The 13,029-nt window shown below is 39.7% G+C and overlaps 1 long non-coding RNA gene across 1 annotated transcript; it reads right to left on the reverse strand.

Annotated features, from left to right (window-relative positions):
• Window positions 1–9,639: 9,639 nt before the first annotated feature.
• On the reverse strand, window positions 9,640–12,396 carry LOC310676074. The gene is made up of 3 exons (XR_014510386.1): window positions 12,297–12,396; window positions 10,366–10,458; window positions 9,640–9,748 (listed from the first exon to the last, which is right to left on the reverse strand). It is a non-coding gene; the product is annotated as an uncharacterized lncRNA (long non-coding RNA).
• Window positions 12,397–13,029: the final 633 nt, after the last annotated feature.

Below are 13,029 nucleotides of genomic sequence, written 5' to 3' on the forward strand. Positions count from 1 at the left end.
GACTTTCCTTGCTGCAGCACAGTGCTGAATATTTTTCAGGGAATACTCCCTGATTTTACTCAGCAGAGCTCTTCCTCACCCTTCTGCAACTCCACTGTGTGGAGACACTAAGTGCAAGTTGATGAAGCTTGCCCTATGTTTGTGAACCTCAGAGGACTATTATTTAGGTAGAAAAAAATGAAATAAGCTTTTGCTGTAGAGTCTGCCTCAAAAACAAATGAGGTGCCAGTACCCATATTTTGATAAAAGTGTCATGAGTGTCAGCACAAAATGGTTGCCGTGGGCAGTGTAAGGAGGGGAGAAATAAAGAGGGACATGCACATGGGAATGTGCAGTTAGTTCAGCCATGTGTAATTAAGTTTATATTCGGTAGGGGTTGAGTACTAGAAGATTGCGCCAAAGGCTTAATGTAGAAGATGGGTTTTGAGGAACAATCTGAAGGCAAGATTCCACACAGATGTTCTACAAGAAATTTCTAATCATAAAGAGGCATTTAATCTATTTTCTTAAAAGTGTTATGTATTTTGGCCTGTTTTGAAAGGTGTTCCTAAAAAACAAGGGACAACATTAGGAATTCTCTGATTGCCTGTTTTTTAGTCTGTAAACTAAATTTCCATCCTAGTGGCCACATTCCCTTCTGAGCAATCTTGGAAGGGTCATGTGACAGTGTGTGGAGTGAAATGAAAAAGTGGATGGAGCAACAAAGACAAATTTTGCCTTCATACAGTAGGCTAGTTTGTACATCCCCCCTCTCTATCCTCTCCAGACAAGCAAGCATCATTATTATCAGAGTGGAAATACACATTCCAGCCACACTTAAGGAGGATGCTGAACAAGGGCAGAGGTAGAGGCTTGGAGGGCCACATTTAGTGCCTAGAAACTAGGCTTCCTAGCCTAATCTGTGTAAGGACTGTTGAGGCATTTGGTATAGATTACTGATTCTACTGCACACTGTAGTCAAATGATACTTCATGCCTGTTAAAATTGATTGTTATGGTGGTTGCAGAGATCAGTGCAGGGTCCCATGCCCCCTTCCCGTTTTCCCAAGGTCATGTTCCATGTAGTCACCCTTCATAGGAAGAAAGCTGTTTGAAGGGGAAAGTGAGGTGTGTTTCAGGTAAGTTGCCTGCCTCTATCAAGAAATGGTTGTAGCTGTTTTAATGATGTGGTGGTGATTTCCCAAATGGTAAGTCAACATCCTCTCATGAGTCAATCACCAGACTTCCAGCACTGGATGCTAGAGACAAAGAACACCATCTGAGTCAGAGGGTGGGACCAGGACAGAGGATTGGCCCTCAACAAAGATTACATTCTGCTTGTGGATTTCCACAGTAAAAGCTTGGGGAGCCACTGTCATGTAGTCTAGTGTGGCATAGGAAGTGAAAAAAGGGATTTGCAACTTGAGGTTACAGGTTTTGCTACTGGAGGTTATGTATTTTAGACGTTCATCTGAGCCTGACCTATTCTAAGGTATGTCTACATGATTCTTGTTTTAATAATCAACCTTCAAAGTATGTTGAATTGTAAGGTGTGGATATTCTGCACTGGAAAACTAGATGCAAACTAGTTAGAATACCCAAGTATTTTGTATGGTACATGTCATTTTCAAGTGGTGGTTCAATTTATCAAGTTATCTCCATGGACCCATTGATTATGTTGGGTGTTTTGCCTAAGGAATAGTTCATCAGAGAAATCGGAAAGTGTAGCTCAGCTTTGAGGGACAGGGTTATCATCTCCTTCTGTAGTTGAAGAGAAGGAAGAGGAAACAAGCTGCTGTTTATAGGGCTCTGGGACTGGAAGCATGTTTGATTCCCCCTCCCGCCATATGCAATATATAGAACATGTTGCTACCTTTGGGAATATATTGCCCATACTATATTTTAGGTCACCATCTGCTGGTGGCAATGACAAAGGCTAGCACCCACAAAGATGGACATTGGGTAAGTGCATGCTAAAGGTATAATTTAAAAATAGATTCACAGTTCATTTGGAGCTTCCCAATGTATTGTGCCTTGTTTTATCTATATTAAATACCAAGGAAGGGAATGAAAAGCATGTGTGTGTCTATGTGTGCATCCGTGTAAACCACGATTGCTTCCCTAATTAAGAGGTTCTGCTACCTCAAAGGAGTGATTAAGGCCTTTTGAAAAAGTTTTTGAGGATTTGGGGGGAAATGTTATAAATTTTGAAACCATAACACATGTTTGGGAGCAAGTAAAGTTCAGGTGGTTGATTTTACGTAAGAGAGCAAAAATTGGTCTTCTGTCAAACACAGTAAGTTTCTCTCTGTTTGCCCCCTCCCCACCTCACTTTATGCCTTTTTAGGGAAAATTCCTGGCAGGTTGGTGCATATCAGGGATATCTGCAGGATTCATTCAGTTATAGCACAAGTATAAACAGGAAATTTCATGTTTATGTACTTGAGCTGTGCTAGTAATAGGTGAGAGGGGGACAGAAATCTAACAATGAAAATAGGGGATGATTAAGCCTTTTCTACTTGGCTAACAAACTTGTTGCAGCAACAATGTTTTACCTTCAGAATCTATACAAATGTGTTCACACACTTTAATCTCTGAGGTTCTGTTTCTATAAGAATGATACAATATATAAGGAGGTTTGGGGAGTAATTTATAGTTACACTAAATATATTGCTTATATTCACAGTTTTGTACCAAAGGTTAGAAAGTAATGGTGTAGTGATTAGTAAAATTAAATATATGCTGTTTAGGTTAAGCTGCTTTGCAGTTCCAGCAAAGCCTGGTAGGGGATTTTTTTTTTAAATACTAGTGGTGAATATTCAAGCATGAGAGTGAAAGTTAGACAAATGTCATTTAAAAGGAGATTGCAGTACAGTGGTACCTCGGGTTAAGAACTTAATTCATTCTCGGGTTAAGTACTTAATTCGTAACCTGAAACTGTTCTTAACGTGAGGCACCACTTTAGGTAATGGGGCCTCCCGCTGCCGCTGCGCCGCCAGAGCACGATTTCTGTTCTCATCCTGAAGCAAAGTTCTTAACCCAAGGTGCTATTTCTGGGTTAGCGAAGTCTGTAACCTGAAGCGTATGTAACCCGAGGTACCACTGTAGTTAACTATGTTGTGGTGTTGATAAATTGAGTAAACCCCTGAGTTTGACACCTTCTTATCAAGTTATTTGAAAGCACAGTGTATCTTCAAGCAGGTGGATATAAATAATTGATTTAAATAATTAAATTGTGTTAACCAAAGAACCTGTATAAACTCATGTGAATTCAACATTGGTATATTTATATAAATCCGAATAGTTCTGCCTCTTTCATGCTGCTATGCAATGACCTGTTTTAAACAGATGTCGTAAGAGTTGCTTGATACAAAAGAAAATCAATTTATGCATTTAGTGATAATTTGATGTGGCTGCATTATATGTAGTGCCACCTAGTGGTGTACTTAGTGTACTGTAAGGTTTTGGTATTTAATAAACATTGATTAAGATTTGCCGTTTTACTGTTTATATGGGAAGCTTTTAAAACACTTTAAACATTTTTTTCAACCGAAAGCATAACATAATTCATACATAGCATAATTTATACATGCTAATTGAAAGTGTGAAAGTGTTCATTTTTAAAGCATGAATTGTGTGCTTTTAACTGTGAAAAAAGACAGAATTTAAAACAGGCATTTAAGTCAGCTTTAGTGAGAAGAGGGTAAACAGTAGAAAAGGGGAAGAATATGGGGAGGAAGAGCATAAACAAAACATTTAAGATTCCATTAATGCTGCTGTGGTGCTTGAAAAGTGCCACATAGTTCTATGCAAACGGGAAGGTAGAATATGAAAGAGATTGTTGGAAAGGAACAGCTCAGGGATTCTTACCATATTCTTTTTGGAAAACAAATGAACACACATGTGTATTAAGATGCAGATGTTATAAGTGTAAGGCTCTCGTGCTATCCTGACTTCATGGGATGTTTTAAGGCATTCACTTACAGCAGAGTAAAATTTCATACATTGCTTAGAAGTTTCTACATCTCTCAGAAATGCTAATCTTTCCATGATCTCCTTAGGATTTGATTGTGTGTTTCTGTGCCTTCTGGAGTTAATGTGGGAAGTGCTTATACATTCTTTGGTAGCAAATCATGAGCCAAGGGAACAACTAATGTGTGTCTTTACTTGCTGATGTTGGAGACTTCTTCCTTCTGTTTAAAAAGCTCTCGGGGAATGTACAGGAATAGTATGCATGCATAACATCCTGAATAGTTGCAAGCTGATGTTTATTACCACCTTTTCAGGAATGATTCCAAGCTCCATATGAAGAAAGGAAATATGGTTACCTAAGATGCAAAATGTTTGTGCAATTAATAGCCAAAGAAAAGCCAAACAAACAAAAGAACCCTAAGAAAACCACAGGGCAGAGCCTGCCATATATTATACTAGACTCTCAGACAAGCTAGTGAACTAGTGACGTTTTCTTGCATTAAATCATTGCCTGTGACAACCAGGTATTCAGAATCAAAAGTCTGGTTCCTGCCACAACAGGCATCATATTGTAACACACAATCTGCCCATCAGTTACATAATCTGAATGTATGTGTATAGGAATGTGGAGAGAGGCTTAATTTACTGTTCCTTCCTCTGGATTGTTGCCACTGGATTACTCCAGACAAGAAAGGTTTTCTATATAGTGTCCTTATTTATAACACAAACTGAAGCAGTCTGCTATTTGGCACCGGTTACAGTGGTTAAAATGCTTTAAAACAGTGCTACATAACAGCATTCCTTAAAGTGCAATAAGGCCTAATCGTACATGCATCATATATATACTGTGTGTGTGTGTGTGTGTGTGTGTGATGCATGTAAGATTATATATATAATGTGTTGAGTTGCTGGTAACAGTGTGCTCTGGCTTCTGTCACAAGTGTCTCATTGCGCCAGAAGCGGTTTAGTCATGCTGGCCACATGACCTGGAAAGCAGGTTCTGTGCACCAATTGGGAGCATAAGCACACAGATACTTATTTATTTATTAAATTTCTATAACACCCTCCCTCTGAGGAATAAAGGGCGGTTCACAATATAGAAACACAAAAATACGTAGCAAAGAAACTAGCCAAAGGCCTTGGGAGAAGAGGAATATTTTTGACTGACGCCTAAGCATCTAGTCTCATTGATTTCACTGAGACTATATTTTAGCCCAGGAATTGGGAACCCTCTCCCCTCCAGATGTTGAAGAAGAGTTTAGATTTGATATCCCGCTTTATCGCTACCCGAAGGAGTCTCAAAGCGGCTAACATTCTCATTTCCCTTCCTCCCCTACAACAAACACTCTATTGAGGTGTGTGGGGCTGAGAGACTTCAAAGAAGTGTGACTGGCCCAAGGTCACCCAGTAGCTGCATGTGGAGGAGCAGAGGTGTGAACCCGGTTCACCAGATTACCAGTCTACCGCTCTTAACAACTACACCACACTACACCCATCAACTCTAGCCAGCCAGGCCAATGGTCAGGGATGACAGCAGTTGTTGTCCAACAGGCCACAGGTCCCCTGTTCCCATTTCAATCTCCAATAACAAATATGTCCAAGAATTCATATTGCAAAGAAGAAACGTGCATTTACGATAAAAAAAATAAGTAAATGATAGTGTGTGCTTAGAGTAAAAGCTGGAGTAATTCTTAACGGACCTGATATATGGTCATATTACCTGAATTATAAACAGATGCCTGGTCTACTCAAGCAACTAAATTAGGTGGTAGAATCCTGTGTTTTTAAGCATGGACCATACTGCTTCAGACTTATAGGTAATATATTACTTTTTAAATATGATCCCAAGGATAAACATTCCTTTCAAACAAAAACAAAAAGCCTAGTACATCAGAGAGACACAGGTTCCTGCCCAGTGTGTTCCCTGCTGAGCTAGTTTTCTACCTCCATGAAGTATTTTATTTGAACAAAGCTTTCAATAATGTGCTTTCCCAACCTATAGTGGGAATCTGAAGTGATTCAATGTACTAAGGACTTCACTACCACATTCTGCTGCCTATGCCGACCTGCTCAAAGTGAATTTTAATAGACTCTAGGAAGACAGAATGCTGGGGTTGGTGAGTTTATAGCAGAACTGAAATTTGAACCTGATTGGCCTTGGGTGTGTTGCTAGCTTTCAGCCTCAGTTCCTATTCTTCAAAAGAGATGCCACAATGCTTCGCCTCACTGTGTTAACTTAAGGGGTAAGCATCTCATTCAGCACTTGAAGACCACACAGAAATGCTATTGACATCTTATAGTCAGCTTGGCTTTTTGTAGTTATCAGGGTAAGAAGTTTTCATTCTAACAGATGGATAGATAGATAGATAGATAGATAGATAGATAGATATCTCACTGCCTGGTACATCAACACAAGAGAATGATAAGCCACTGAGTTTACAGAGTAATACAAGTTGTTGGATGGAATATAAATATGAAGAGGGAATATAAATATGAAGGAGGGAAAACTTTACTTCTGAGTTTCATTTTTCATTGTAGTTGGAGTTGTTGCCCAGGCTGTTTTAGGCACTGTAATTTTAATACTGTAATTATAATATAGTGGTGTGTCGTCTACATTGTAGAACTGGTAAACCATAATAGATCAAATGGACTTTGCCACATGACATATTGGTGGCTTTGTTTACTGATTCGTACTCATATCCCTGATCTCTCTTACAAATGGGAAAACTTGAAAACAAAAACCTATAACTTGAAACCTTTGCGAAATGGGTAGCTGTTTACCAGCATGAATGCGGGCAGATCCACACAATACATTTGAAGCACATTAAATACATATTTAAAGCACATTAACTCCCCCAAAGAATCTTGGGAAGTGTTGTTTGTTGAGAGTGCTGGGATATATAGCCCTGTGAGGGGGAAAGTGCAGTTCCAAGGATTCTTTGAGGTGCTCATTTGCGTTGAATGTGCTTTACCTGTATTGTGTCTGCCATTAACATATGAGAAACTAGCTGTTACCTCCTGCTGAAGTGTCATTTGTTTTCTTTCTTATTGGTACTCCTTTGGGAATATCCCAATAGTCATTTGATGCCATGAAACACTGCTGGTATTAGTCTGAAAACAGTAGTGCAGTGAAAGCCTTGCTGATTTTTTTCTCTCTGTATAAATGTTACAAAACCATTATTTTTATTGTTTTACATACAATGTAAACAACACAAGGAATAATACAATAACATGGGGGTTGAAAATGAGGGAAAGAAGAAGCAAGGGGGGTAATGATAAATATAGCAAGGGACTAACAGTAGTCTAATCAGCCACCATTGCACACTTACCTACCGTATTTTTCGCTCTATAAGACGCACCAGACCAGTTTTTGGAGGAGGAAAACAAGAAAAAAAATATTCTGAATCTCAGAAGCCAGAACAGCAAAGAGGGATTGCTGCGCAGTCAAAGCAGCAATCCCTCTTGCTGTTCTGGCTTCTGTGATAGCTGCACAGCCTGCATTCGCTCCATAAGACACACACACATTTCCCCTTACTTTTTAGTGAGTCTTATAGAGCAAAAAATACGGTAATCATTATTACTGATAAGTGTATTAATTCTTTAACAGAGAACTTCAGGGGTATAAGTAAAATATGTTTTCTATAGCTGCAGTTCAGAAGTGAGAAGGTGTAAAGAACTACTCGAGACCCCAGGCATACAGTTTTAAAAGCACTAAATAGCTAAAGAAAGGTGTCAGGAGTTGGGAGCGTGGTATTGAAAGACCCGGTGTTTGGAAGGGAAGGGGAGCAGGAAACATTGTTGGTGTTAGAGAAGAATGGAATGTTTAAAAGACCAGGGCTTGTTATTTCCAGGAGAAGGGCGGCTGCTGCAGTCTGCAAGAGCTGTGGGAAGCACTGACTCAATTAGACAGCCCACTCACAGGATATAAGAGGGAAGCATGATCAAGTGGGCAGAGGTCACAAAAATGCCGTGTGTTAGCCTTTCTAGAGATGACTTAGGAGGTACTGCGGTTGCATATCCTGAATTTCCATCACCTAATGCACTGGGTTTATAAAGGAGGGTGGGTTTCAGGATGCAGGGTGTGTGGTGTGTGTAGGCAGCCGTTCTTATACGACAGTGGGTGGAGATTGTAGCATTTCTTGTGCTTTTCCTGTGACACTTTTCCTTAAAGAAACAGGCTGCATTTTATTAGGGCCGGTTAGCTTCTGTTTCCCACCCCTCCCTTCCCCTGCTCTAGTATAGAGGGTTTGAGGTTATATTTAAAGCCCCAGTATTAAATACCAGTTAGAAAAAGCATTCCTCACACAGTAGTTGTGAAGATGGCAGGTTATAAATTAGCTTGCAGAGAGTTTTAGAGTGATTGTAGTAAGTTTAAACCTATAGCAAGCCAGACTTTGCAACAGTACACACATGTGCATGCACACAACACAGAAATAAATGATTGGTGTTGTGTGTTTTAGGTGTCGTCTCCAGAAATACAAAAGCAATCATCCATTTTGCTCCAAGCTCTTCATATTTGCACATGAATACTTTTTGCAAACCAGTATTTCAAATGCATTCCCCCCCCCCCCTTTGGGTGGTATGACATTAATTTATCTCTTTAAAAAAGGCTTTTCAAAATGTATTTTGTTGTTGTAACTCTTAAGTCTGGTGTAGTTTTGAATGGGTAATCTGTGTCATATATAATTCCCAAATTTTTGGCTCTAAAATAGTGAACAGCTTGTCTGTACTAGTGCTTCTCCCCCTCCTAAGCACATAACATTTCTCCATTTAAAGGCATAATAAGACTGTCAAGAGTTTGATTTTCTTATATGTTTCAGTTTGTAGACGGATCTTTGCCAACTCTCTAAACTTTTCTGTGTTGTATGAACCTTTTCAGGTCTATGGGTGTCCCAACATTCCTTTTAACACAATTTATACAATTAAGTCTTTCTCATACACTTCTTTCCAAGTTCCTTACAATTATATCGTCCCTATTCTTAGAATATGCCCTACCATAATTGTTCACTCTTTTACATTTGGCACTGCTCAGTCACATCCAGTATTTCTTATCAGCTTGCCACTCAATATTAGGATATTAGATCTCACTTTTGAGCTTCATAGGAAAATAATTTCCCTTAAGCTATATGGTTATCAGACAATGAGTTGTGGGTTTTTGTGGGGGGTTTGGGGCTCTAAATTTATATGTCAAAGTTCTTGTTAAAAATTCAAGCAGTTGAATATTCTATTCATACTAACTTGGAAGTAATGGAACCCAAATTTAGGCATTCTTGTGTTAGAAAGAAATATCTAAAAGGTTCAGGAAAGGAGGAGGAAACGGATGGCAAATGTTGATGACCTAGGTACTAATCAGACCATGTGAATGCCTCTCCCCTCACATATTAACTGATCATAACTATCCAGGAATATGCAGTAGTAGATAAAGTCATGCTCTTTCATCTTTGTTCAAAGTATGCATTAGCTTGACTCTTTTAAATTTGTAAGCTTCAGATCATGGTTTAGACGCTAATCTAAATAATGGTTAGAGGAGAGCCTAGTGTGGATCTGGTATCTGAATTTAATGTAAGTATATACATGAAGACTGTTGTGTGGGAAAGGCAGGAAAGCTGTTATATTCTCTAACCTTTCCTTCTATTTTTGCATTTCTCTGCAATGTAACAGTTGTCACAGGACTTAAATACCTGTGTGATTTTGTTGTTGCATACATTATTTTTTCTTGAGTCCTGAATGATACAATCTCATATTCTTGATTATAACAAATGTTAAAATTCTAAGCCAGGTGGGATTCTTTTTCAAGTCTGAAAGAAATGAAAGTATGTCATAATTCACACTGTTACTATTTGTTACTATTGGTTACAGAAAATCTGCACATTCGACATGCCGATATATTGTTTTTGTGAATGTTTTAGATACCAAATGAAAGTTTAGTGCCATGTTACACACATTCTACAACATTTCATAAACATAAGTTCCAATTCTTTTGATCTGGCCATATCTCCACTGTTATCTGTAGTACAGTAGTACTTATATTGCCATATTTTATTTTATTTTATAAATTGCTTGCTGGTCATTGACCGTATTAAAGATATTTGATTTGATTCTACAACATTTCTGTTTTTCTCGCATGTAAAATAAATGTACTATTAAACGGTGTGAGCATACTCGTGTAGCATAAGGCAGCAGTGTACAGTGCACTTAAATTCCTGTAACTGGCATCTCAGACAGTAGTCTTTTTAGCCTCAGTAACTCTTGCAGTGCCATCTTCTTTCTCTTTCTCTATGGCCCATCTGCTACTTCAGCATTGCATGAAATGATAACTTTCCCATCCATCCCCAGTTGCATTATGACACCATCATGTGGTGCGCTTCCCTGCGTCTGAGCAACATCACTGGCAACTGGAGGCAAGGTAACTTACCTGTGCAGAGCATCCTCTGAGGAAAGAAGGGCAGAGGAAGTGAATATTGCCCCATGACTCACTGTGCGGCAGTGCTGGGATCAGTTCCCGCACCTTTCAATAACATTTAAAAGCAGAAATTGAGCAGGTGAAGACTTCTTTGTAATATTATCGTCATGCCATAAAAAAGCATCACCTGATTTCTGTTGTCAGGCCCTGCTTGGGGAAAAGGTGGTGATCTTAGGTATATCTGCTGCACAAAATACATGGAAATGCTAGCCCATCAGCCTGATGTAGTGTAATGAAACATGTGTCTGTCATAGTTCAATGTGGGGGCCCAAACTAGACATGACCACAGTTATGTAAATCTTTATCCTGTGTCCATTAAAAAACAAACAAACAAAGGCAGAATACAAAGTGCTTAAGAAGAGGGATAGAGGGGAATGGTAGAGTAACTTCATCAGTCTTCCTCCTCAAAATTGCCTCCCCCAGCTGCTGTTTTTTCATTGTAGATGAAAATATGTCCTATTTTCATACAGGTGGAAAAGCGTAAGAGGTAGCGTGTGACTTCAGTTTTAAAGGGTGTCAGGAGAACCACCAATTACTGGTGTAGACCAAGCCAGACCATGAGTCCATCAGCTCTGCTCAGTGTTGTCACTGTCAGCACCTCTCCAGGGTTTCAGAAAGGGGTCCTTCCTAGTCCTCCCTGGAAGGATTGAATCTGGGCCCTTTTTGAATGCAGAGTACATGCTCTACCACTGAGTCATGGTTTTTCCCCATAAACAGAAAGATACACATGACTGCATGCCACATATAGTTTAAGTCTGAGTTGCTCTCCAAAATATGCAAGGAAAATAAGTTCCTGCAGTACAATAGAAAGTTGGCAGTCCTTCAGTTTCATCTAGTGGCATCTAGAGCACTGTCATCAATACTGTCGTCTGAATATTTTCACTTCTTTGAAAAAGAATCGTCTCATTGCTGTACAAGACAGTTCTGTACAATTCTTTTTAGAACCCGCTTATAGAGGCTGCACAGATGATTCAGATCCCTGATTACGTATAGCTTTATGTTGAGTGAGAAGCTTTCACAAGTACCCTATTGCAGGCATGAGCCCTGTTAAGATGTCAGAAGCAGCAGAGATGGGACAGGGGCACTGCAGAGGTGGCAGGGCTAGCCAAGGTTGCTGCTCTCCCTCATATGATTTTAATCACATCGAGGAACTGAACACCCAAATAGGGCTTGTGGTGTTCATGTGTGTCCCACAGAGCTTTCCTTGAATGAAGCACACACACACACATGTACATAGGATTAACAGCTGTAAACTGTGTTTATTTTTCTAAGAGATATTCTTTTAAAGTGATAACTGATTAACTAGTTCAAGAAATATAGACTTTTTTTTAGTTTTAGTTTTGATATCCTTGCTAAAAGCTTTGTGATGGTTAGCACACTACATAAACAGAATACAAACATTATCTTTTTTTCCTCTCTACTCACAGTGGTACTGCATACTTGTGGTCTGACTTTTGCCCAATGCCTCCATGCAAAGCCACAGATTCAGACTGGGTGGCATAAACAAAAATAAGGGTTTTCTGTTTCTGTGTTGACTTGTTTTATAAACTGAGGGCATTACTTTTAAGTAGAGCTGTTGTGTGAGGTGTATGCCTTTCTGTAAGTAAATGCCCTCTGTAACCACTCAAGAATATAAAGTGCATCACATCAGCATGCAGAAAAAGTCATGTGAGTATTGAACTCGCCCATATTACTAGAGACGGGAAGACAGGCAAGGAAAAGAGTTCTCTTTCTTTCTTTGTTTCTTTCTTTCTTTCATCCATCACTAACTGGATTAGGCTCTCCACCTATAAACATGTTTTTGAAGGGTGAAAACATATTCTCTACCCTTCCTTAACTTACGTTTGCAAAAGACCACTCAATGTAAGAAGTCATATACTCACTCTGTTCCTTCTCCCCCACCTCAAGAGAGATGAATCTGGAAAATCCTATATATTGTCCCTCACTGGGATACTGAAAGGCTGTCTGATTGCATTCGCTCTCCTTCTCTTTCTAGCTGGAGGTGGGGTGGGGGGCAGGGGAGAGTGGATGGGTTGGGGGTGGAGGACAGAATTTGAGTTCATTAAACCCTACTTCATTCACCCACCTAAGTAAATACAGAAAGGATTGCTGGCTGCCTTTTTTTTTTTGGCCTCTCTGTCTCTTTCTCTCTATCAAGGAGAGCTAGGTGGGGAGGGCGGGGGGAAAGCAAGCCATCACAGACACCATGGCACCACTATGTCCATGACCTGTCTACCAGGTACAATTCCATTATGAAAAGTGTGTCTGCCAGTTCTTAGTTAGGTACCTAATAATTTATTCTATGTTGGGGGGGGGGGGACTTAGCACACATTGTGAATAAGTAGTTTATAGTGCTAAGAGATGCCCCTGCGCTGCAATTCTACATCCAGTGATGGTGGCTGTTGCTGGCATAGCACTGCCAGTCTGTAAGGTCGGTGGTAAAGTATCTACTTCACCTGCAAATCCCTGGCATCTCAAATTGGGCAGGGGAAAAGCTTGTCTGAAATCCTGGAGAGTTTCTGCCAGTCCGTGTAGACAGTACTGAGCTAGATCTTACTCCATATAAGGCAGCCTCAGCTGTTCCTGTGTTTATCTGCTTCTGTGTGAACTCTTTGG

Source organism: Podarcis tiliguerta (assembly GCF_965153285.1).
Source record: "Podarcis tiliguerta genome assembly, chromosome: 4".
In the NCBI taxonomy this organism is placed as follows: Eukaryota; Metazoa; Chordata; class Lepidosauria; order Squamata; family Lacertidae; genus Podarcis; species Podarcis tiliguerta.